This window comes from Mustela nivalis (assembly GCF_964662115.1).
Source record: "Mustela nivalis genome assembly, chromosome: 16".
Lineage (NCBI taxonomy): Eukaryota > Metazoa > Chordata > Mammalia > Carnivora > Mustelidae > Mustela > Mustela nivalis.
In genome coordinates, this window is record NC_139035.1 from 8,996,641 (window position 1) to 9,021,809 (window position 25,169).

The following is a 25,169-nucleotide window of genomic DNA, read 5'->3' on the forward strand; positions in this document are numbered from 1 at the left end:
GCCCTCCGTGGGGGAGACTCTGTCAATCCGGCTTCCCACTTTGTCTCCAGCTCTGAGAGCCGGGCCTGGGACACAGTAGGGGCTCGGTGCCTACCAGTTGGATGAAAAAAAAAGGACACAGGGCCCCACCCCGTGCCATATTCCTGCACACAGATGTGTGTGTACAGTTGTTTAGTGATGCTGAACCACACGAAGAGAGCAGAGGAAGAGGCGGCGTCCCACAAACCAGCATCGGTACCCCCACTCTGCCATCTGCCAACTGCGCGATGCTAGGAGAACTTCACAGTCTCTGTGCCTCAGTTTTCTCATCTGTAAAGTCGGGAGAGAAGTCACACGAGCCTCAGCAGTGTGCAGATTAGAAGAGCTTGGCACAGCCTCTGGTTCCTACTTTCTCCCCTCGCCAGAAGGGAAGAGAAGCTGGACGTGGACAGTGACTGTAGAGGGGTAGTTGAGAGGGAGGAATCCCTTCTGGGAGAGACCCAGAGCTTAGGACGCACGGGGCGGGGCGAGCACGATGCCCAGTGGAGGGACAGCCTGGGGACCGGCACTCCCAGCTGCCCAGCCTAGCTCAAGGGGGAACAAACGCCTTGAAAGAGAAGGGGCTGGGGTGGTATTTTTTTTTTTTTTTTAATAGGCATGAGAGGGACATAGAACAGAGGACGCTCACTGCAATCTCCAAAAAGCACACCCCGAGAGACAGCCATGACCCCCATGTTCTAAGCATGGAGCCTGCATGGTGCCTGTCCCAGACTCCTGGGGCTCTCCTCTTCCTGCAACAGTGTCCTAAGCAGGACAGTCCTGTCTCCCAGCCTCAGGAGAGATGGGCAGGGCGGATGGAGCTGTGAACAGAGAGGGGAAGTAGGAGGAGAAGACAAGGCAGAGGCACGAAGCTGGAAGCAGGTGGCCAAGAGGGTAGGAGAGCTAAGGCGAAGTTTGGGAGAGAATGGAAGGACAGATCTGAGGCTGAGGAGTGAAACTGGGGCCACTGCTCATCCTTTGAATGTGCACATCTCCGTCCTCAAAACGGGGATGGGCAGGGCAGAGGCAGTGAGGACCCCCTCCTGCCCATCCCCTCCCCCCCGATGCCGCTCATTCAGTCCCGCACAGATGTTTACTAAGCCTTTCTAAGTGCAGAGAAAGTGCTGGAGACAGGATGGTGGGCGAGGTGGACACAGTCCACGGCTTCCAGAGAGACACCTCACCTGCAAGTCACAGAAGTGCAGAATCTCTGGTAGGAAGTGCTGGGAAGGGAAGAAAGAAGGCTTGACCCAGCCGGCCGGAACAAGGGGGCCACATCCAAACTCCCCTGCTTCGCTTCTCCTCGATGACTGCAGTTTTCGGAATGGGCAGCCCTCTTCCTGGCTAGGGAGGGGCAAAGAGCTGTGTTGGACACTGGTGGTCCAGGGACCTGATCATTCGCCCTGAGGTGCATGGTCACGACTGCATGGCAGGGTCCCGGGGTCCCCGGGAAACTGAGGCCCCAGTAGGGAGAAATTTGGCTGAGACCTCACGATGAGTCAGAGGAGGAGGTGAGACCTCAACTTGGCTCTTCCTGATTCAGAAGCTCAGGGCCCTACTCCCCCAGGGTTTGCTTTCCCCAACCCATCTTCCTGGGGGCCGTGGCCAGCTTGCTGGAGGCTTCCCACGTGTCCTATGCCCTCTGCCACCCAGCCACAGCCCCTGTCCCAGAGACAGGTCCCGGGACAGCCCAAGCACCCACTCAAACCCCCAGCCCTTGGTCTGGTGGCAGGGATTCCCAGCCCCCTCCTGGCCTTGGGCAGCAACAAGTATGCGGGCTTCCCCCTCCCCCACCCCTGCAGAGAAGCTGGGCGCAGCCGAGCAGCTGGCAAACACAGAAGCAACACCTGTGTGCCAGATAGCACAGCTGCATGGGAGAAACCCGATCCGTCCGCAGCGCCCGTCACGTGCCATGTCCAGTTGTTGCACTCGGGGCAGGTTGGGGGAGCACCCGTGGCAGAGAGCTCCCCGCGGCCCAGGCGCCCAGCCCTCCCTGCCTCCCAGCCCGGCATCCGTTGGTTGCTCTTACTTGCACTTGGCATTTCCAGCTGGGTTCACCTTCCATGGCCTTCCGTGGGGAGACTGGGCGGGGGCAGAGCCGCACCCACCGCTCACAGGAGCAAAGCTGCTTTGCGCACCCCAAGCCCTTTTCATCTTCAAAGCCGTGGCTGCCTCCTCCCTCCAAGGCCCGCACATCTGGCCAAAACGTTTGTGGACGCCGGGGCGGGTTACCTTCGCAGTCGGGGTGCCTGGGAGACACCTAGAGGCGTCCTGCGGTTTGGCTCCGCACGCCCTGCCTCGTGTGGCCTGCTGGTCCCCGGGGCTGGCCACCCGTGATTTCAGAGCCCCAGGCCCCTCTCCTGGGGCCCTGTGACGACCTGCCTGCTTTCCACGGGAACTGCTTCAGGAGCGGCGGTGCATGTGAACAATCAGCCGGCATATGGAAAAGGGAGGAGACAGGAGACGGTACAGGTGCTCCAGAGGGTGGGAGAGAGAAGGAGGCGAAGAAGAAAAGAACAAATCGCTTCCGGATAGGAAGGTCCTTTGCCAGAGGGCAACTTGGCCAGGGAATAACCCACAGCCAACGAGGAGGCATTTATCCAGACGGAGGAGGGAAAAGGAGCTAAGACCCCGAAGGGCTGTGCCTACCGCTAACACGTGCACCTGTGCGGAGAGCCAGGAGGCCTGTGATGCGTCAAGCTCCGTGGGGGTTCGGCCCGCTAGGGAAAGGGAGAAGGTCACTGCCCAGGACAGACCCAGATGCTTCCCGCGCATCACCGTGTGAATTCACCCGGTCGGTCAGCAAATAGTCAGTCTTCCCGCCCCCGCTGCAACCTCACAGAGTTGTTTTAATCACGATCCCCAGTTCACAGACGAGCACACTGAGGCTCCGGGAGCTAAGTAGTTTGCAAAAGGGCATCAGAATAGCAGGTCAGCAGGGCAAGATCGGAGCCCTGAGCCCACGGGGCCTGGAAGTGGACGCATGAGCCCGGGCTCTGGTTGGCTCCCCGCACCGTCCCCAAAGTGACAGGCTTCCAGGGAGGGGCCAAGGATGGCCTGACTCTCTGACCGGACCTCTGGAAAGGGGCCGCTGAAGACTCCTGGGTTCCGAGGTTCTTTCTTCTCACACTAGGTCTCGTCCCTCCGCTTTCCTTTCAACAGAAAACAAAACAAGATAAAATTTTACCTCCTGAAGTCATTTTACGTGGACTCGAAATTAGCTGTTGCTTGGCCACTCCGAGAGGTGACCCAGAGACCGCATCCGTGTGCCCCCTCGTGCCCCTGCCCGCGCGTCACGCCAACGTCCGTTCTGTCACCGCTCAAGGTGGCACTTTCTTGGTCCTGTACAAAATGTAATTTTCACTTGCCCCTGAAAAATCAATATGGAAAGGCTCTAATTCCCCAGATTTCGATTTTTCAATAAAAAAGTGAAAATGAAACTCTGCGGGATTGCAGCCAAAAGGGTGCCCCGAGCCAAGTGCCGTCTGGAAGGAGACTTACCCAGAGTTTTCCAGAAAAACACCGACTTTTGACATTGTTCTTCTCAGATGACATGTCAGCCGGAAAAGCAAAGGGTGCTGTTGAGACCCGCGTGGGACTGGGCAGGACAACTTGGTGGGAAAGGTGCTCTGTCCAGAGAGATGGAGTGCACAGTTGTGCTGTCCTGGGGTGCCACTGATGGGTGGTGTGGTATGGGGGAAGGAGCGTAGCTTTGAAATCAAGCCACAGATGAATCACAGCCCATATCATCAGATCGTAGTGGCGTTCCGCTTCGCAGCCCTCATCATCCTATTCCCTGCACGCGAAGTAGGAGAAGGATAGAAGGGCCAGTAAATGAAACGAGCACACATGGACGTGTCCACACAGGCCTGCGGCAGACCGGACCTGCGGTCAGGCTAGTTGCCTTCCTGCCCACCAGCCCGCCTCGCTTTCCCTGTCATTGGATGACGTGGGGTGAACCGCTCATACCCTTCGGTACCTGGTGTCCGCAGAAACGACCACAGCGAGCTCTCAGTCCCCCCCCCCCCCCAGGACCTCCTAATCCACCCATGCTGGGGACAGACCTAAGGAAGATGTCACTGCCCATTTCCAGACTCTGCAAAACAAGGCCACCAGGATTCCTCAGGAACCTCCTTCCATGGCTCTTCTGACAACGGATGGAGACGCAAAAGAGCAGCCCAGCCCCCAGGTGTGACCTGGTTCTATAACCTGAGCCACCGACCTTACTGCCCCATCACCCTCTCTCCCCGCCCCCTCTGCCAGCAGCACCTGTCGTCAGAAGCTTGAGTCCCAGTAGCTTCCAGACCTGTGACCTGGAGGCTGGGGGCGAGGGGCAGCAGGGCAAAGGGAAAGAGGAGAAATGAAAGCTGGCGGTTTCGGGGAACCGTGCACGAGGTTTTCGTGACCACCTGCCTCCCGGTCCGCGTGGATGGTACCCGGCAGGGGAGGGGTGAGTCTCCATGAACTGCCGTTACCCGAAAGTGAGGGTAGGGATTCCAGAGAGGCAGAAATAATGCATGCTGGGTACAATATGAAAGCATCTTTGGGGACGACTGGGTGCCTAGTCGGGTAAGTGTTGGACTCTCGGTTTCAGCTCAGCTCATGATCTCAGGGTGGCAGGATCAAGCCTCGCGTCTGGCTCCGTGCTGGGTGTGGAGTCTGCCTGAGGCTCTCCCTCCCCCACGCCCCTGCCCCACCTGCTCATGTGCTCTCTCTCTCTCTCTCTCAAATAAATAAATAAATACAATCTTCTTTTTTTAAAAAAGCATCTTTGAATTTTTCTTGGGAATCAAGAAGTAAGCTAGTTCACCTCCACCTACTAGGAACTGGGTGTTGGGGCTCCTTGAAGACAGTGTTTTCTGGATAAGGGTGTGGAGAGGGCGAGCAGGGCTGCTGGTGATGGCAGATTTCCAGAGTGATAATGCCACACGCGACGGAAGCATCCACCAGGACAAGGGCTGCCTGCAACATGCCCAGGGAGTAGCTCGTACACCATCTCATCCAAAGGCAGAGTTAGGAAAACCGAAACACCTATCAGCAGGAAACTGGCTCCCCGTAAGGGAACACCAGTAGTCCCTGAGAGGCTATTTGACTGTGATGTCAAAGATTTAGTATCTTGATGTAAAAACGCGTCCTTGAACTACAGTATTGGATGAGGAAAGCAACTTCTTTAAAGTGTGGCATATGAACCCTTCAGGTAACAGAGAATCCACACATCTACGCTGTACATACGCACCAAGACGTGTCCTAAAAGTTAATTGCCACCACGTTATCCGTGTTCTTTGTCAGAGGATGAGCTCTCGAGTGATCATTTGTTCTTCCTTGTTCTCTTCTATATTATTTGACTTCTTTTTCCTTTCAAAAAGAACTTCCTTTTCATAAAAATAAAAATAAAAAAAATCCAGGTGGCTCCGTGGATTGAAGCCTCTGCCTTCAGCTCAGATCATGATCTCAGGGTCCTGGGATCAAGCCCCGCATCAGGCTCCCTGCTCGGTGGGGAGCCTGCTTCCTCCCTCTCTCTCTCTGCCCACTTGTGATCTCTGTCAAATAAATAAATAAAATCTTTTTAAATAAATAAATAAATAAAATCCATCTCTGCAAAAAGTGAAATATCATCTTTTTATCTTAGTGAAAATTCGTGATTTAGCAGTGAAAAGAGCATTCAACATTTTCCTGATCTTTCAAGACATACCATGATTAATACAGAATAAAGGTCTCTCTGATTTTCCAACATCGTTTAAAACACTGGAGAGAAAGGAGATCATGTAAGAGCCATCAGAAGGATCTCTCTTGATTCGAAGACATCTTCTTTCCAGCCCTCTTGCAAGGAAAACTAACACAAGCTCATGGTTTTGCATGACCATTTCTTCCCTTTTTGTCTTTGTTCCTTCTCATTCAAATGTGTATTGAGCATACATAGTACCTAAGACCTGCTATCGGGAGCTCATTCTCTCGTCTGCTGACTTTGTCTTCTAATGAGCTTTGTTCCAGATTCATCATTTAGAATAGTCAGTGGGAGGAGGCACCCACTCATCCTGGATCCTGTCGTCCATGGAGTGAGTCAGCACTGACCACAGGCACCTCAAGGCTCTCATCATGGAGTGGGGTTCCAGAAGTCCCTCCTCCAAGCCCAGGAGACATCCTTGTCACTCAATGTTCATTCATTCTGTATTTACAGAGGCCCGCTGTGTGTGAGGATAGCGTGAAGTCTGGGTCTACAGCAGTGAACAAAATAAAAATCTCTGCCCTCTGGGAGCTTGTATTCTAGTGGGAGAATCTGGACAATCAAATGCCCATGTTTTCAGGAGGTGATAAATGCTATAGAGAAAGATAAACAGGGTGAAGGGGACAGAGTGACAGGGGGCCAGCACTAGTTTAGATGGGGTTGTCAGGAAAGTCCTCTTTGGTAAGATGACCTCAGAGCGGAATTCTAGGGGAAGTGAAAAAAGGAGCCAGGACACCTGTGGGAAAGCATTACAGGCAAGAAAACAGTACGTGCAAAGGTCCTGCAGGAGATTTGTTCAGCATATTCTCCGAACTACAAGCAAGTCAGCTGGCTGGGGCTGAGCGACTAAGAGGACAGGGAGCAAAAGAAGTGAGAGCAAGGGTCAGAGGCCAGATCCTGCAGGTTTCTGTGGGTGATTGCAAGGATCTAGGTGGGATGAGAAGCCTTGGAAGAATTCAAGCAGAGTTACATGATCTAACATGGTGGAGGCTGTATTTTTATTTTTTTTAGAAATAGAGAGGATACCAAATAAATAAAAATTAAGAGACACTGGGGCACCTGGGTGGCTCAGTCGGTTAAACGTCTGCCTTTGGCTTGGGTCATAATCCCAGGGTCCTGGGTTTGAGTCCTGGGTGTGAGTCCTTGCTCAGCAGGGAGCCTGCTTCTGCCTCTGCTCCTGTTCTCTCTTTTTGTCAACTAACTAAATAAAATCTTTTTTAAAAATTAAAAGGCATAATTTTAAAAGAGAAAGAGAAACGAATCCATATGCCACCCAGAAGACCAGCACGTCTTGCCCCCAGAAAACCATTCCTGGTCAACAGCCAGCCAACGGTCGTGGAAAGCAGAACTTGACCGCAAGCAACAGTAGGAGCTTTGAGCAAAGCGGCAAGTCCCTGTGAGTAATGGGTGACTTGTCCCTCCCTCCTTACAGCTGAGGGCGTTTCTCTCCTTACTCCGTACCCTCCTTAAGATAAGAATGAGCCCCCTGGACGTGGGCAAAGGATCACAAGCTAGAGCTTTCTTTTCTGTAGATCAAAACCCCTCCGTCCCATCATGGTCTCTTTTTAGCACTACATTTGCTTAAAATATATTTGTAAAAAAAGTATTAATAAATTGCTAATATTTACTAGGGGTTTACAAATAGTATGCACTAAATTCTTAGAAGAACCTTCAGCACTATGAATACTCCCACCTTCCTGCTGCGGGAAGATGCGAGGAACCCGTGAGAAACCTCATCGAAATTCGCACCAGCGGCTGGCGGCAGAGCTGGGATTCAATCCCGTTTCTGTCCTCATTGAAATCCGGTGTTTCCTAGCCGATTAGCTACACTGCCCTGTAACAGAGTTACCCACTAACGCACGCACGGTGCTCCCCTCCATCGGGGATCTACAAGCACAAACCCTGATTTCTTCAGAGTTGAAGGGTATCTGGGAGCCAAGACCGACACCAGAATAAAGGAGCGTGGAAGTAGGGGAGTGTTGCCCCTTCCCCACCCCCATCCCCACTGTGAGTGTAGGCATGGCCAGGCCTCAGAGGAAGGCTGTGGGTGGTGGGTGGAGCATGGACCAAGGACTTCAAGGCTCATATCCTTGTTTGGCTGAGTTCCCCGCTGGAAGAAGTCCCGGGCTTGGTGAGGTCAGTCCTTCTGCAGATTTTTCTAGCCAGAAGCCACCTCTAGAGCACTAACTACAGGCCAGGAACTCTGCTAGGTGCTTGGGGTAGCTTAACGCACCCAGTCCTCCCTACCCTCTGGGTAACTTCCGCGTTTTACAGATGCGCTAAGGGAGGTGGCCCAGGTCTTACACCTGCTGGAGGGAAGGACTACGACCCTATTCAGACTGATTCAAAAGCCAAGGTCTTAACCCTGCTCTTGCCCCAGGACCCAGTTTTATGGGTTACCCTTAAGGAGACCATCTTTTTTATATACACGAGCTCAAAGGACAGTTGGCCCCTGAAATTCCCAGTCTGAGTCAAGCCTGCTGCCCTTGGCCTCTGCCCTCTAGCACTGTTCACAGAATTCAGAGAGAGCTTAGGGCTGCTGTCCCCATTTGAAGACCTGCCACTGTTCATAGAAGAGCCTCATAAAGTCACTCTCGGGAACAAAGGTTGTGCTCAAAGCAGCAGGTACCCTCAGGCTGGGCACTCACTTGGGCCTCCTGCTGGTGGCCACCCTGGGCAGGCGTCCATGCCAGCAGGCTTATGTCACACTGGAAGCATCACTCTGGCTTTCTAGGTTCGTACTGAGGGGTCTCATCCCACCACTGGAGGCTCATGGGAGGCCCTCAGTGATGGCAGAAGCAGTCACGTCACCAGCCAGGGACACCCCACTGGCCCAGATCTTGCAACCAAGAAGATCTGAAGACCTTTCACCTGCACACATGCTTTCTGACCCTAGAGGATGAGGATGAGCACGTCTTCACTTCCAGCCTTGGAAACACATCCAGCAGTCCCATAGGGAACAAGCCCTCCTTTTGTCACCATGACTGTGGTTCAAAAGAGGAATAGGGATTGGATATTTATTACCTCTTGGTAAATGTAAAAGCCTCTCTATTACGCGTGTGTGAGCTTGTTTACTAGGAGTGCATGTCTGGAAACGTTCATCTGTTGAAGTCAACTTAAGTCAAGCTGATCTGAACATTTTTAGATTCCTGGCCACGATGAAGTCACAAAGACACACATGATCACTTCTTACGTCAATGGAGATCCATGTGTCCGCACTGTACGTACACAGCAAGAGATATCCCCAAAAGATGATCACTGAGATGTCACCGTAGTTTTCTTCAGAGCATGAGGTCTTCTTTAACTTTCCCTGCTGTTCTTGTTCTCATCTGCGTTATTTGGGAAGAGACTAGGGAGAGAGAGGTAGACATAGGACATGGCCGCGTCCTCAAGGAGATGGTCCTCCGCCAATAACACCTGTCCAGAGCTGTGCACCTATCTAAGCATTGTCACCTACCTACTGCATTCAAAACTTCTCCACCAGGATATTCCCGCTGCCACCGAGACTGGTAACTCTGAGGGACAAACACAACCCACTAACAATGCAGATTTCTTTGAAGGCCATGTTACTCCCTAAAATTCATACAAAATTTGTATTATAGTCTACTATATGTAATTTAGGCATAAAAATGTTCTTGGCTATTTATCATTAAGTAAAATTAATGCTCCAGGTTTATCCTATGGCTTTCTGTCCTAGGGATTTCTAGGACAGGGGTTTCTCAGAGCAGCTAGGGGGTGACAGTGTCTCCAGATCAAGGCTCTATAGACTTTTAGATTCTCCGCTGGTCTCCTCCTGTAGAAGGTTCCCTGGCAAAGGATACAGGGCTCTTTAAATCCGGAAGTGCTGCTCAGGTAAGCTTAAAATAGGTCTACTTGAAATGTATCAGAATTCTTCAACTAAGATTGCTATGAAAAACAACTTTGCAGGCTCTAGAAAATTCTGCAGCATTTGTAATTCTACTCCAGTCCTTGACGGAGAGATATCCTATAGGTATCTTGGACTTGTCTTTGACCCCCTGGCCTAAGGATTTAAACTACTTGGCTTTTGTTTTGTTTTCTGGCTTTTTAAGTACCTGTAAAACCTGTTTGACCAGTCCTGTGATCACAGTCCTTAAGCCCTTCTCACCCAAATGAGCCACCTTGAGTGGGACAGCTGACATCACAGGCAGCCAAGACAGCACAGGTGGTCAAGGACCTCAGCCTTCATCAGGTCAATGCAGAGCACTGTACCATATGCTTCCAGAAGGACATCAAAAAAAGTTAAGTGCACTCTATCTTCAGGTGATTCTTGTCCCACTCTAGGGTTATTCTCACAGTTAATAAAGATGAAACTTTCTGGTCTACTTTGCAGCCCTCATCAGTCATTTAGGTTGGAAGAGACCTGCTTTGGCCAGCTGGAGTAGGAGTTGGGCAAGTCATCATGGATCTTGGCACAAATAATCATTGCGGTTGAGTGTAGCTGGAGATGTGATTGAGCACCTCAGGACAAGCAAAGCCCCTCTGAGAAGAGTAAAGGGTCTGCGGAGACTAGGAAATACGCGTTGGGACACCTGTTTTTGTTTTTCATGTTCTTTCTATACCCAACGTGTGGCGAAGATCACACCATGTCAATTAGAGTGAGCTTTTCCTGGGTGCCCAATACAGAGGGCATTGGCAGCAATGGGTAGAGCAAAGACACTAAGCAGAAATATTGCAGTCAATTTGCTTTTCTTCATTAAGGTGATGATAAAAGAAGGATGAAGTAATGGTGTGAAAAGCACAGAACTGCTCCTCATGCTCTTGAAATATTAATGGTATCTGGGGTCCCTGGTTCGAAAACAAAAAAGAAACACCAAACATGACCTTTAAAGTGGATTTTTAGGGCTGAAAAATGTACTGTTTTCTGGAAGCAGCAGCTAATAAATTGCTAAGTGACTTGGGCTAAGGTTTTCTGGAAGAATCCTTTTTTTTTTTTTTTTTTTTTTTGGATAGGTATTAGTGGTGAATGCATTTAGCTACAAGAAATAGCAAACATTGCCATCGTGACTTAGAAGAAATGGGGTTTGATTTCTCTCACACGGCCAGAAATGTAGAGGCCGCAGTCAAGGGCAGGCAGAGTAACCCAGGGATGCTCTCCAGGACCCAAAGCCTGTCTGTCCTTCTGCTCGTCACTCTATTCTTAACGTGTCGGGCTTCCATGCCTGTTGGCTGACTATTGCCTGTGTCTCTGACATCGGCATTCTGGAGGTAAGAACAAAAGGTAAAATGAGGCTTTCTCTTGGTAAAAGCTGGCCTTTTTATTGAAGAAGCCCATGGTCCGGAAGGACTTCTTCCCACAGCTCATTGGCCAGATTGTGCTCCGTGGTGTTGGGCTGGCAGGAAGGGCTACCAAAGATGGCGAAAATTCCCGCCACAAGACCTGAACTCGGACAGGAGAACAAAGGACCAAGATGGCGAAAGTTCCCGCCACACCACCTGAGCTCGGACAGGGGAACAAAGGACCAAGATGGCGAAAGTTCCCGCCACACCACCTGAGCTCGGACAGGAGAACAAAGGCCCAAGCAGGAACCTGAGACCCCCGCCCTGGGCTCCTGTGGACCAATGGGATCCCGATGAGCAGGAGGGATATCCAAATAAGGGAAACTTGCCAAAAGACCCCTGAGCTTTCCCCAAGACCCCTTAAAAGCCCCCTCCTCCCTGCCTTGGGCGCGACTTCCCCCACTCTGCTTTCCAGAGTTGCGGAACCTCGCCCGAGGGTGCCCACCTCCTCCCGGTGCAACTTTCTCGGCTCCCTTCACCTGGGCCCTGAAACTTCACCGGAGAGAACCTTTAATAAACCTTGCCTTACACCCACTTTGCCTGGTGTTGTGTTTATCTCGCCGGAAAAAACCTTACATTTGGCGCCGAAACCCGGGAGGAGATTGAGCCCCCACCCCAGTGGGGAGGCTCTCTCCTTTCCCTAGCCGGACTGGACCTGCCTTTCCGAACGCCACTTCCGAAGCTGTGGTGAGTTTCCCCGATTCCGCGCCTCCTTCCGGAAAGCCCTGCCTTAATCGCGGCCGCGTCAGGGCGGACCCCGCCGGTCACCAGGTGACCTCCGTGACTCCGAGAGGCTGGGAGACGTCCCTACCTCTACGGCAGTCGATACAGTTTTTCCTCAACCCAGTGGTGGACGAGGGGACGCCTTCCTCCAGCCCTCGGGTTGCCTGGCAACGAATCATGGGGACCTCCCAATCCAAATTCGATTCTAAAACACCCCTAGGGTGCCTGCTGGCCAATCTTAAGACCCTGGAACTGGACCAGGACTTGCGTAGGCGACGTCTCATACATTATTGTACCGTCGCTTGGCCGCAATACCAATTAGACAATCGGTCCCAGTGGCCTCCGGAAGGCACATTTGACTATCAGATTCTCATGGACCTAGGCAATTTCTGCAAACGCCAGGGCAAATGGGTCGAGGTCCCTTATGTCCAGGCTTTCTGGACCCTGCGCTCTCGCCCCTCCCTCTGCTCTCACTGCTCCACCTCTCAGGTCCTCCTGGCCCGCTCCCCTCCCCCTACCCTGCCACCCACTGCTCCCAAAGACCCGGACCTCTCCTCCCCGTCTCTCCTCTCTGATTCTCCCCTCTCTGAACCTCCGGAGAGCTTTACCCACCCGCCGACGAGAGGGGCCCCGGCTCCTCTGCCTCCTCCCCCTTATCGCAATCCCCCACCCCAAGACCCCTCTCTCCCTACGCCCCCTAATCCTCCCGCCGCTCCAATCACCCCCCTTTCGGTCCCTTCCACCCCCTCCACCCTTTCCACCCCTTCCACCTCGACTCCCGTCTCATCCCCTCAACCCCCAAAACCTGAGTCTGCTCCTGATGCGGCCCCCCCGGAACCTTCCCCTACATCCCCTCCAGCCTCCCCTCCCATCTCCACCCGCACTAGGGCTCGAAAACCCTCCCCTGAGTTAGTCTGCCCCCTAAGGGAGGTTGCTGGAGCTGAGGGAGTTGTTCGAGTCCATGCGCCCTTCTCTCTACAGGACCTTTCCCAAATTGAGAAGCGTTTGGGCTCCTTTTCGGCCAGTCCTGATAACTATATTAAAGAATTCCAATATCTGGCCCAAGCCTATGACCTCACCTGGCATGATTTACATGTGGTCCAGACCACCACCCTCCCCACAGAGGAGAGGGAACGCATCCAGGCTGCTGCCCGGGAGCACGCAGATCAGGTCCATCTCACTGATGCTGCCATGCCAGTTGGGGCCCAGGCAGTCCCAGCCGTAGAACCAGGTTGGGATTATCAGGATGGCCAAGATGGCCGCCGGCGCCGCGACCGCATGGTCCAATGTCTCATAGCTGGCATGCGGGCAGCTTCTAATAAGGCCGTTAATTATGACAAGATCAGGGAGATTGTCCAGGCCCCTGACGAAAACCCTGCTATGTTTCTTAACCGATTGACTGAGGCCTTAACCCAGTACACTCGCTTGGATCCTGCCTCCCCTGCGGGGGCCACAGTACTGGCTACTCATTTTATTTCTCAATCGGCGCCGGATATACGGAAAAAGTTAAAGAAGGCTGAGGAGGGCCCTCAGACCCCCATTTCTGACTTGGTGAAAATGGCATTTAAGGTTTTTAATTCCCGTGAGGAGGCGGCTGAGCTTAAACGACAAGCCAGACTCCAGCAAAAGGTTCAGTTGCAGACCCAAGCCTTGGTAGCAGCCCTGCGGCCAGCCGGCTCCGGGAGCCAGCAGAGAGGGGCAACCAACCGCACCCCCCCGGGGGCCTGTTTCAAATGCGGGGCCGAGGGACACTGGGCTCGCCAGTGCCCCAATCCAAAGCCGCCAACTCGGCCTTGCCCTCAATGCCATTTGATGGGCCACTGGAAATCCGACTGCCCTAACCTCGGGGTATCTTCGGCGCCTCAACGTGGGGGACCCCCCGAGACAGTAAGTCCGGCCTTTCAACTGCTTGGATTGGAGGACGACTGACGAAGCCCAGACTCGGCCACCCCTCTCACCCAGGCCGAGCCCAGGGTTACGCTCCAGGTAGCGGGTAAGTCCATCTCTTTTTTGCTGGACACGGGGGCTACCTACTCTGTTCTGCCTTCCTACTCGGGACTTACTCGAACCTCACCAATTACTGTTATGGGGATCGATGGGACCTCCTCCAACCCTAGGGTGACCCTTCCCCTTACCTGTAGCCTGGATGGGTTCCCTTTCTCCCACTCGTTCCTAGTCATTCCTTCCTGCCCGGTCCCTCTACTGGGTAGGGACATTCTCCAGAAACTGAGGGCAACTATCTGTCTCTCACCTTCTTCTCCTCCCTCCACCTCAACCCGTCTCATCTTACACCTCTCCACTCCCTCGACCCCCGCTCCAGGTGACCTACCTACTGTAGACCCTCAGGTGTGGGACATCTCTGAGCCCATCATCGCTTCCCACCTTACCCCGGTTAAAGTACAGCTTAAGGATAACTCTAAGTTTCCCTCTCGAGCTCAGTTTCCTATTTCCTTAGCCCACCGCCGGGGCCTGAAACCTATCATAGAACGGCTTAAACGTCAGGGACTCCTGATCCCCATCAGTTCTCCCTGTAACACCCCTATCCTCCCAGTACGCAAGCCCTCAGGGGCTTATCGACTGGTGCAAGACCTTAGGCTTATTAATGAGGCCGTGGTCCCCCTCCACCCAGTTGTTCCTAACCCCTACACCCTATTGTCTCGCGTTCCTCCAAACACCTCTCACTTCACTGTACTGGACCTAAAAGATGCCTTTTTCACTATCCCCCTGCACCCTGATTCTTACTTTCTCTTTGCCTTCACCTGGGAGGATCCCGACACACACGTTTCTGGACAACTAACTTGGACTGTCCTACCCCAGGGGTTCAGGGATAGCCCCCACATTTTCGGCCAGGCCTTGACTACAGATTTACAGCAGTGTGCCCTTAAGGCCAGCACTCTACTACAGTATGTGGATGACCTCCTCCTCTGTAGCCCCTCCCTCTCGGTCTCCCAAGACGACACGTCCACCCTACTTAATTTCCTGGGGGCCAAGGGATATCGAGTCACCCCCTCTAAAGCCCAATTGTGTGCCCCTTCGGTTACCTATCTGGGCATACTCCTGACTCCCACTTCTAAGTCCCTTACTGGGGACCGCATAAGACTCCTCCAAGAACTCCAACCTCCCCAAACGGCGGATGAGATACTATCTTTTCTTGGGTTGGTCGGGTTCTTTAGACATTGGATTCCAAATTTCTCTATCCTGGCCCGTCCTCTGTACCAGGCAGCTAAAGAGACCCCCCAGGGTCCCCTGACTGATCCCACTTCAATCCGTCAGTCATTCCTTAAGCTGAGAGACCGCCTTACCACCAGGCCAGTTTTAGCCCTACCTGATATCTCTAAACCGTTCCATCTCTACACCGATGAGCGCTCCGGCTCTGCCACCGGCCTCCTAACACAACAGGTGGGACCTACGCATAGGGCTATAGCCTACCTATCCAAGCAACTGGATGCCACCGCCCGGGGATGGCAACCTTGCCTCAGAGCCCTAGCGGCAGCGGCTTCTCTTACAAAGGAGGCCCTTAAACTTACCTTAGGGCAGCCTATCACGGTCTACTCTCCCCACCGACTCACAGACCTCCTTAGCCACCGATCTCTGGCCCATCTGACTCCTTCCCGTCTTCAACTATTCCATCTGCTATTTCTAGAAAACTCTTATATCTCTCTCTCTACCTCCCCTCGCTTAAACCCCGCGACTTTACTACCCATACCCTCACCCACCCCGGAACCTGTTCACTCCTGCCTACAACTTATAGAAGACCTCACTCCTCCCCATCCCGGTCTCTCTGATCAACCACTATCCAGCCCTGACCGCGTGCTCTTCGTAGATGGCAGCTCCCTCCTGGCCTCAGATGGCCAGAGGCACGCTGCTTATGCTGTAGTCACTATGGATGCAGTATTAGAGACAGCTCCCCTCCCAATCGGGACCACATCCCAGAAGGCTGAACTCGTAGCTCTCACCAGGGCATTACACCTGTCGAAGGGACAACGAGTCACCATTTACACTGACTCTAAATATGCCTACCTCATAACTCACACACACTCTGCTCTTTGGCAAGAACGGGGGTTCCTAACTACCAAGGGCACCCCTATAGCTAATGGACCCCTCATTGCCAAGTTGCTTGAGGCCCTTAGTCTGCCCACTGAGGTAGCAATTGTCCACTGCCGAGGCCACCAAACAACCAGGGATCTGGTCTCCCTAGGCAACAACAGGGCAGACTCAGTGGCCAGACAAACGGCCCTAAGTACCCCTGTGTCTCCTATCCTCTTTCTTAACACCCCCCACCAGCCTTCCTACTCTACAGAGGAAACACAAGCCCTCCAGGCACGGGGAGGAAAAATTGGAGATAAAGGGTGGATCTACATTCAGGACAGGATTGCCCTGCCAGGCAATCTGGCGCACACCCTAATTACTGACATCCACCGATCCCTCCATATTGGCCCAAAGGCTCTCCACCAATTTCTTCAGCCATTGTTCTATCATCCTTCCTTATCTAAAGTAATTGAAGTTGTCCACAGGGCTTGCAAAACCTGTTCCGCTGTGAATTCACAAGGAGGAATCCGCAGACCGGGGCCTAACCATCAGCTCCGAGGGCATCAGCCCGGGGAAGACTGGCAACTGGACTTCACTCATATGCCTCGCCATAAAACCTTTCGCTACCTATTAACCTTGGTTGATACGTTCACAGGTTGGATCGAGGCATACCCTACGGCTCGAGAAACAGCAGACGTAGTGGCTACAATACTCATCGAGCACATCATCCCGAGGTTTGGATTGCCCCGGACCCTCCAGTCAGACAACGGACCTGCCTTCATCTCCAGTGTAACCCAGCAGGTAGCGGAGAGCCTCAACATAACCTGGAAACTTCACATCCCATACCACCCACAGTCATCGGGTAAGGTAGAAAAGGCCAACGGGCTGCTGAAAGCCCAACTCACCAAACTTACCCTAGAGACCCGTCTTTCCTGGCCCACACTTCTGCCCCTGGCTCTCACCAGACTCCGAGCTACGCCCCGCGGGCCTTCGGGCTTAAGCCCATTCGAATTACTATACGGCCGGCCCTTTCTTATAAATCATAGCCTTCCGGCCATCTCCCCACCTCTTTTATCCTATTTACCTTATCTTACTCTCCTCCGAGCTCTCTTAAGGGCTCACGCTGACACTGTCATTCCAGCCCCTAGCGACCATGCTTCTGAAGGGGGTATACGAGATCTATCCCCTGGGGACCAGGTCCTCCTCAAAAGCTTGCGGCCAGACTCCTTACAAACTCGGTGGACTGGGCCTTATACAGTTGTCCTTACCACCCCAACTGCTGCAAAACTGTTGGGGCACTCTGCATGGGTACATATCAACAATCTCAAGCGGGCACCCACAGAGACTAATTGGACCTCCCAGATGGCAGGCCCCACCAAACTCCGCTTGGTTAGGGCCCCTTCTCATATTCCTTCTAATCCAGACAAGCCAGGCGGAATCATGTGAGTCTAGCTGCATGAGGGGTTCAGGTACTTCTCGCCATTTTTCAGCCTTTACTTATATGCCTGCAACCTGCTACCGGGGAAAGGAACCGACAACCTGTACGTATGACCAGAAAACCTATTGGGTCTCCGACCTTGTGACAGCCAAACGAGGTATTGCCCCCTGCAACATCTACCCCAGGTCTGGGAAAGTGTGCTGGACCTATCTGGGTCAGGTCGGCCTCTCCGATGGGGGCGGGGTCCAGGACCAGGCTAGCCGTGAGCACATTAAAACAGCAGTCAGGGACCTGACTAAACGACTCCGACCCCCCAATGACCTGGTCTATAAGGGCATTAATCTCGGTAGCATCCAGAAATCCCCTACCACTGAACAACTGACAGTGGCCCTCCTGAACTCTAGTTACAGCCTATGGCGAAATGTGTCGAAAAACGGTGACAGTGACTGCTGGATCTGTTTCCCTTTTTCAACACGTTCTAACATTGTAGGGATACCCCTCCCTATGGATTGGCCACTCCCCAACTCCACGACCACAAATAGCACGGTTCATATTGGCCCCATTGGGGAAAACATACCTATTATTAATGTGTCCTCCCCCCTCACCACTGCAGCTGCCAACATCACTAACTCCTCCCTCCCGTATTGTACTCCCTCGGGAATATTTCTCTCGTGCCCTCAGGGAATCTATCGCTGTCTGACCACTGACGACTCCCTGGGCTGTATATTCATCCTATTATCTCCTTCTACCACCATTTACTCTGAATCCCAGCTGCTATCCATCCTATTCCCCCAACACCGTGAAGAAAGGGCCGTCTTCCTCCCATTCATAATAGGGGCAGGGGTAGCCATAGGGGTGGCAACTGGGACAGCAGGGATAGGAACCTCCATAGACTTTTATTACAAACTCTCCCAAGCTCTGAATGATGATATGGAACGGGTTGCTGACTCCCTCACAGCCCTACAGACCCAGGTCACCAGCCTGGCAGCCTTAGCTCTACAGAACCGACGGGCCTTAGACCTTCTGACCGCCGAAAAAGGGGGGACCTGCCTATTCTTAAATGAAGAATGTTGTTACTTTGTTAACCAATCAGGTATAGTTACTTCCAAGATCAAAGAACTCAGGGATCGGATCCAAGCACGGCGGCGAGACACGTCCTCTTGGGGCCTGGACCCCTACAACTGGGTAACCTGGCTGCTCCCTCTGGCGGGACCTGTATGCATAATCCTCCTTCTAATCTCAGTTGCTCCCTGTCTTTTCCGGTACTTGCAGGGTCGCCTACAAGAACTTGCCCGAGTATCCGTCAATCAACTCCTCCTCCAGCCCTACTCTCGCCTGCCCACTTCCGACTACCCCTATGACGACGCCCCCTGTCAGCAGGAAGTAGCCAGAACCGAGTCGACGCCCCTGACACCATTATATTAAGCAAAAGGTCGGAATGTTGGGCTGGCAGGAAGGGCTACCAAAGATGGCGAAAATTCCCGCCACAAGACCTGAACTCGGACAGGAGAACAAAGGACCAAGATGGCGAAAGTTCCCGCCACACCACCTGAGCTCGGACAGGGGAACAAAGGACCAAGATGGCGAAAGTTCCCGCCACACCACCTGAGCTCGGACAGGAGAACAAAGGCCCAAGCAGGAACCTGAGACCCCCGCCCTGGGCTCCTGTGGACCAATGGGATCCCGATGAGCAGGAGGGATATCCAAATAAGGGAAACTTGCCAAAAGACCCCTGAGCTTTCCCCAAGACCCCTTAAAAGCCCCCTCCTCCCTGCCTTGGGCGCGACTTCCCCCACTCTGCTTTCCAGAGTTGCGGAACCTCGCCCGAGGGTGCCCACCTCCTCCCGGTGCAACTTTCTCGGCTCCCTTCACCTGGGCCCTGAAACTTCACCGGAGAGAACCTTTAATAAACCTTGCCTTACACCCACTTTGCCTGGTGTTGTGTTTATCTCGCCGGAAAAAACCTTACACGTGGATTCCACCAGAAGCGACCAAGGCTGAGAAAGGAGTATTTGCCATATTGCGACCCCATATAAAACTGAGGAAGATAGGTGGTGGGTGAACTCGCAGCAGGATGTGGCACAGTGTTGGGGACCTGGCAAGGAGTTTGGGAACCAGTATATGAGTCGGGAACCACCCTACCAAACTCGGTTTCAGGGGTTGTCCGCTAGGTTCTTAGCCAATCCCAGGCTCCCATGACACGACGTTGGAACAAAGGCAGCAGAGCCCCAAGTATATGACGTCTGTGGCCTTGAATGAGAAAGAATGAGATCCAGCTGTCCTCTCTAATTCCATTCTAATGGTGCTGAATAAAGTCATTACCATGCATCACCCGCGAGGTGGCCCGTCCATATGGCTCATGTTTGCATACGTAGCTGTCGCTCATGGCTAAGTAGACGAAGAGATGCCTTTTCTCTATTATTTACTTTTCTTTCCTGCATGCTGAACGTTACACAAGGCTACTTAGATTCCCTTTTTTCAAGGATGTCGACAACTGGCCACACCTCTTGGCACTTTCTCTCAGTTCTTCCGGGAAAGTCTGCACTTGCCTGAGCTGCTTAAAGAACCATCTAGAACCTCGTCTGTCATCCTCCTGGGTGAGAAGATTTCTGCCAGGACCAGTTGGCTCTGTAGACTTCTGCACAAGGCCAGGTGAAAAGTTCAATACTTCCATCTTTCCAAAACCATGATTGGCATCTACAAACAACATTTTACAAATTATGAAAAGCTTGTGACTAATAGCTTTGGGTATTATTTTAAATATATGGAACTCTCAACAGTATTAGTTATAAACTCAAGTAGTGAAATTGATAAGTGCTGGGCTACCTTCTCAATAATAACTTTACACTATGAAATTATATTTTGCTTATGCTTTGTTATGGTCTTGAGTTCATATAAGGGTGCCCCTCCACATAACCAGTCCTGTTTTTTGTCTTGAAACTGGGATGCTGGGGGCTTTGATTCTAAGTGTACAAAATCCTCGGGCAGGGAAAAACGTGTCACTTAAGAGAAGAGGATATGAAAATTGAGTTCCTTCTACTGAAACTAAATAAGCCAGGCAGTTAAGAACACCCAGTAGGATACGAATGGTCATCTCGTGTTAACAGCCACCCCCAGTTTATAGCTGTGTGGTTTCTCCATTCCGTAAGAGAGTCATGCACTCCTTGTTGGGGGAAGGGCTGTCTTTTCCAGAACAAATCGAAATGTCTTCACAAAGGTGTGGATATTAGAGACGGGCATATTTGGAAGTCTGGCTCCTCTCTGCCCTTGAGCAAAGGCGAAGGAGCAGCGAGTGGTAGAGGCAGGTTCTGAGTCCCAGTAGGCTGAGTACAGAGCCCACGTGCTTAGCCCCCACGCACTGTGGCCTTCCCACCCTATTACACGGCAGGCCACGGAGACCCTAAGTATCTCACGAACTGATGACGAGGGACCTCAGCCCTACTCTTGGGAGAAGGGGGACAGGCCGCTGGGATGGGGAAGCCCCAGAAACCGAAGCTGGGGCAGCAGAGTGTGGACCCCACCCAGCACCTCGTGGAACTGAAGGAGAAACAGAGGAACAGCAGCAGCACAAAAGCTACGTGTGAAAAGGGCCAATCAATGAATTTGCCATCTCATGTGTGAGCCGTAGAGCTATAAAAAGAACTTCAAGCAGCTTCTCAGTCAAACCTTTGCAGGCTCTCCACCCAAGATACAGTCTCAAAATTAAACTTTCAACTCCTTGTTCCCGGCCGATTTTCATCTACTGTGTCCTCATTTTACCTCCTCTCGGGTCCGAGTGAGCCTGCCCAGAGCCACCAGCCGGGTTCAGCCGGCAGCCTCACAGCCACTCAGAGCTCCAGAAACCTGGTTTAACAGAGAAGCGCCATCGCCAGCCTGTATTTCAGAAGTGGCAATCACATATCCAGCCAAAGTGAAATTAAGAAATTTGCATGTCATTTATTAATATCCTTCTTGTCTGTCAAGCAGCCTTCAAAAACATGTTTTCCTCCCTTGGAAAGAAGCAAATAGTAATGAACGCATTCACACAATGGATCCCAGACCAGGCTATGTTTTTCCGTGGGTGTGTGGAAGGGGCATCAGAAGGACATTGGCCAGCCAGTACATTCCCCATTCTCTGCTAACACCTGGAACATTCGTTCCCACATACAGCGACTCCTATCTTGTCTCCAGAATGGTCTCCTCCCCAGCATAATTCATCTTGAAATCAAAAGGTTCATTCAAAATACTCCAAGAGGCCTGGGTGTTAGACCAGGGAATTGCTAATTCATTAGGAGGAATCATAATATTATGGTTCTGGGGGGGGTGGAATGTCCCTATGTTTTGGAGGTGCACAGGGAGGTATTGAGGCATGAAATGTGATGACATTTCTAATTTACTTTAAAACACTACTTCAGTGAAATAAAAAAAAAAAATACATCAGATAAATTAAGGTAACACGTTCACCACTGTGGTATCCAGGAAATGGGTTGATAAGTATCCATTAGGCATCTCTCTCTACCTTTTGGTGCATTCGAATACTGCCATAATGAAAGACCAGAACTGGTGACAAAGAGCTTATGGGGAATCTCCCTGAGGTCCTGTACCAGAGCTTCTTTATCTCCATGCTCCTCCCTGCAGCCTTCCTTGCTGCCAGCCCTCCCCACTGAAGCTCTGGGTCTGGGACCCAACATTTGCAGCCAGGAGGGAGTGAGCAGTAAGTCATGGCACTTTCTCTACGTACCGGGCCCCATGCTAAGTGCTTTGTACAGATTCTGTCACGGAGCCCTCAGAGCAGCCCAGTGCAGCAGCCACAATAGCTACTATTATAGCCCCGTTTCACCGACGTGGAAACCGAGACCCCGAGATGCTATGTAGCCAAGGCCACTCAAATAGTTAGTGGCACAGCCAGATTTCAACCCAGGCAGTTAATCATCAGGGCAAAGCCTCTTGCCCAGCTAGTTATCCAAGGTCATAGTGCTTCTCTCCTGTGTTCCATGGTGTTGTCAGATGTATACACTTGACTCCATTACATAAAACTGACTAAACTCTAGCCGCTTTTTTTCTATGTGAACAAAGATAAGTTTCAGTGGTTCTTTCATCTTTTTTGTGTTTCTCTCAGAGGATAAGTCAATGCCTGGTACCCAACAGATGCTTAATAAATGTTTATTGATTGATTTGCTCTATAGCAATCACCTAGAAGAGAAAGTCAAGGACAGCACTAAGCTGAGAACAACCCTCGAAGCCTTAGCCTTTGGCTTGGCTCCTGTGTCCCCACTGGTCAAGTAGGAGCAACGACCCTCCTTGGAAGTGTTCTGAATCCAGTTCTTAGGCTGATGTTGGCTCCTTCTTGTCTGACTGAATTCCTACTAGTAATGACAATGAAAAACTTGGTGCACATTTATATGTGAACCTGTGGAAGCTGGCAGAAACCCTATCTATCTATTTATCTATCTGCGTTTCTGCCTATATGTAATTTTGATCATTAGAAACCAGGAAGCAGCCAACATCTATTATGGGAAACTGGTTTATCTAGACATAAAGAAGTCTGAACTCAATCTTTGCTCCCTGATGTTCTGAAAATACACTCTGGTGGGCCTTTTGGCCAGGCAGAGGAGTGAGTAGCAAAGATCGAGCTCCGGAAGGTCAAATTGCTGCGCACAATCATGTAAAAGGTTGTTCATGACTGGAACCTTCTGTTCTTACTTCTTTAAAAATGGGTTTAGATTATAGGGTCTCCAAAAATTACTTTCTGTTCTTGTTGGTCCGTTTATAAATTTACCTTTCAAGTGCCGGCTCACGATAGATTGGGAGCAGAGGCGGGAGGCTGTGGGAAGCTCGTCGGCTCTTCAGGCTGCCAAATCTCCCGAAAAGACCAGCTGAGGATTGCGGGAGCCCTTTCTGACCTTCAACAAAAGGCCCACAGGCAGAATATTGAAAACTGAATAGCCTGGTGATTGAATAGCTTGAGCAATGTTCCAGGGAAAGGCCAAAGGTAAGGAGGGACTCCTCCAGGGGCAGGCGGAGCCCCTCAGTGGGACAGTGCATTTGTTGTCACTGTCGTCGCTGGAAGAAGTCTGTGCTGATGTAAGAGTGAGCGTCTGAGGAAGACGGAGGGAAGGAGGTTCTCCGTTCCCTGGAACTTGAGGACTTAAGCCCTGAGTCAGGGCACAAGAGACATGTTCAAGGGTTCTCCCAGTGAGTCAAGGAAAATGGCCTCAGAAACTTGGCCATAGGCCCTGGGCTCAGAAGACATCTCTAAGGAAGGAGTCTCTGTGGAGCTGGGGCCACTGACAGGGCCCCTGAGGCTGGCCTGGGTGCTGGGTGCTGGCCTTGCTCAAAGCCAGTCTTCTTAGGGTCACACAGTGTGCCTACTTCACCGAGTACAACCTCATGATCTGGAAGTCTTGGGAATTTGACTGCGATAGCCTGCATGCCTAACCTTTCCAGGCCCTGCCTGGCATCTCCTAGAAGTACTCAGCAGCCTTCAAGTGGCTTGAACTGCATATTTCTGCTGCTTTTTCACAAGCGTTTCAAACCACCGGTAATCAGAGAAATGCAAATTAAACCAACAGTGGACTAGCCTTTTCCTTCTATGGGGTTTGCAAAAGCTGGAAAGGACAACAGGCAGTGTTGACACAGGCTGAATTATTTTTGTCCTCCCCAAGCCTGAAACAATGCCTGACAGGGGGCAGTAGGAGAAAGAGCCCACAGTTAGGGTCGTCTTGGACGCAATAATCATGCCGTCAGCATCCGCGGAGAGGAACATCAACAGGACCCTGAGCACTTTGTAATAGAAAGCCACCTGATTTATGTGTTTGTTCATTTGCTTGTTCATTCAGGAAATGCGCCCTGGACAGCTGGAAACACAAAGAGCAGGGAAGGAGAGTAAAAACGTATCAAACGCTGAATATGTGTGGGGTGGAGAGCAGGTTAGTTAGGTGAATTCTTCAGTGAAGTGGGGGGGCCCAGAGAGGGGGAGTCACACCTCAAACGTCACACAGCACATGAACCCGGGGCTTCCGCCCAGACAAGCTCAGGGCACCCCGACACAAAGGCTCAGAGTCCTGAACCCGGGGTCACTGGAGCCTGGCACACCCCAGAGTTCAAGGAGGAGGGATTACTCCGGCGTGGGCGGGGCTGTGAGAACGGAGCCTTTTAGGATGGGTCATGTTAACAAACAGATGAGGACAGAGAAACAAGAGGAGCTGAATGTTCTGGAGGAGAGGCTTGCTTGGGCAAGTCGGCAGAGAGGAAGGGCCAAGGCATGCCCAGGAAAAACTGCCAATAAAGAAACAAATAGACAAACAGACCCAAACCTAGATCAGCAGAGCCCTTCTGAAATGCTGGTGGATGGACTGAAACCAGTCAGAGCTCCCAAAGAAGAGGGGACACAAAAGTCCCCTGAGATGGTACCAAAGGGGACTAATGCTAATCCCCGAGAGTGGCCCAGGGAGTGGTGGAGGCAGAGGCAGGGAGGAAAAAGTAATTATGGAAAGCCAGCTTTTTTTTTTTTTTTTTTTTTAATCTCCCTCCAGCACACGGCACCCTCACTTTCACAGACGGGGTTCTCAACAGCTGGGGGAAATGAATGAAGAAAAATTCAGCCCAGCCAGGAGCCCAGATTGTCCTGGTGCGGGAGCACAGGCCGGGTACCAAAAATAACTACAGGGAAGACAAGTGATCTTTCTCAAAGAATCACCAACTCAAGCCCCCCGAGTCCTGTTTGGTTGTGCAAGGAAAAAGGTTATTTATGAGAGGAGCCCCAGGGACCTGCAAGAATGAGTCGGGAGTGCCAGAACCTTCTCACTAATGGGATCGAGCCCAATCACTGCATTTGCGAATTCTGAACTCTTCCAGGGCCCCACGTTTCTCTAAAACCTCAGCGTGTCTCCAATTATCTCAAGAAGGGGATGTCATAAAATTCCCAGGACCAAGTTAATGTTAATTCATATCCCTCGG

General features: G+C 51.8%; 1 long non-coding RNA gene across 1 annotated transcript; it reads left to right on the forward strand.

Moving 5' to 3' along the window:
- Positions 1–11,093: 11,093 nt before the first annotated feature.
- Positions 11,094–19,155, forward strand: LOC309849576. The gene is made up of 2 exons (XR_014303766.1): positions 11,094–11,728; positions 16,449–19,155. It is a non-coding gene; the product is annotated as an uncharacterized lncRNA (long non-coding RNA).
- The last annotated feature ends 6,014 nt before the right edge of the window (positions 19,156–25,169 follow it).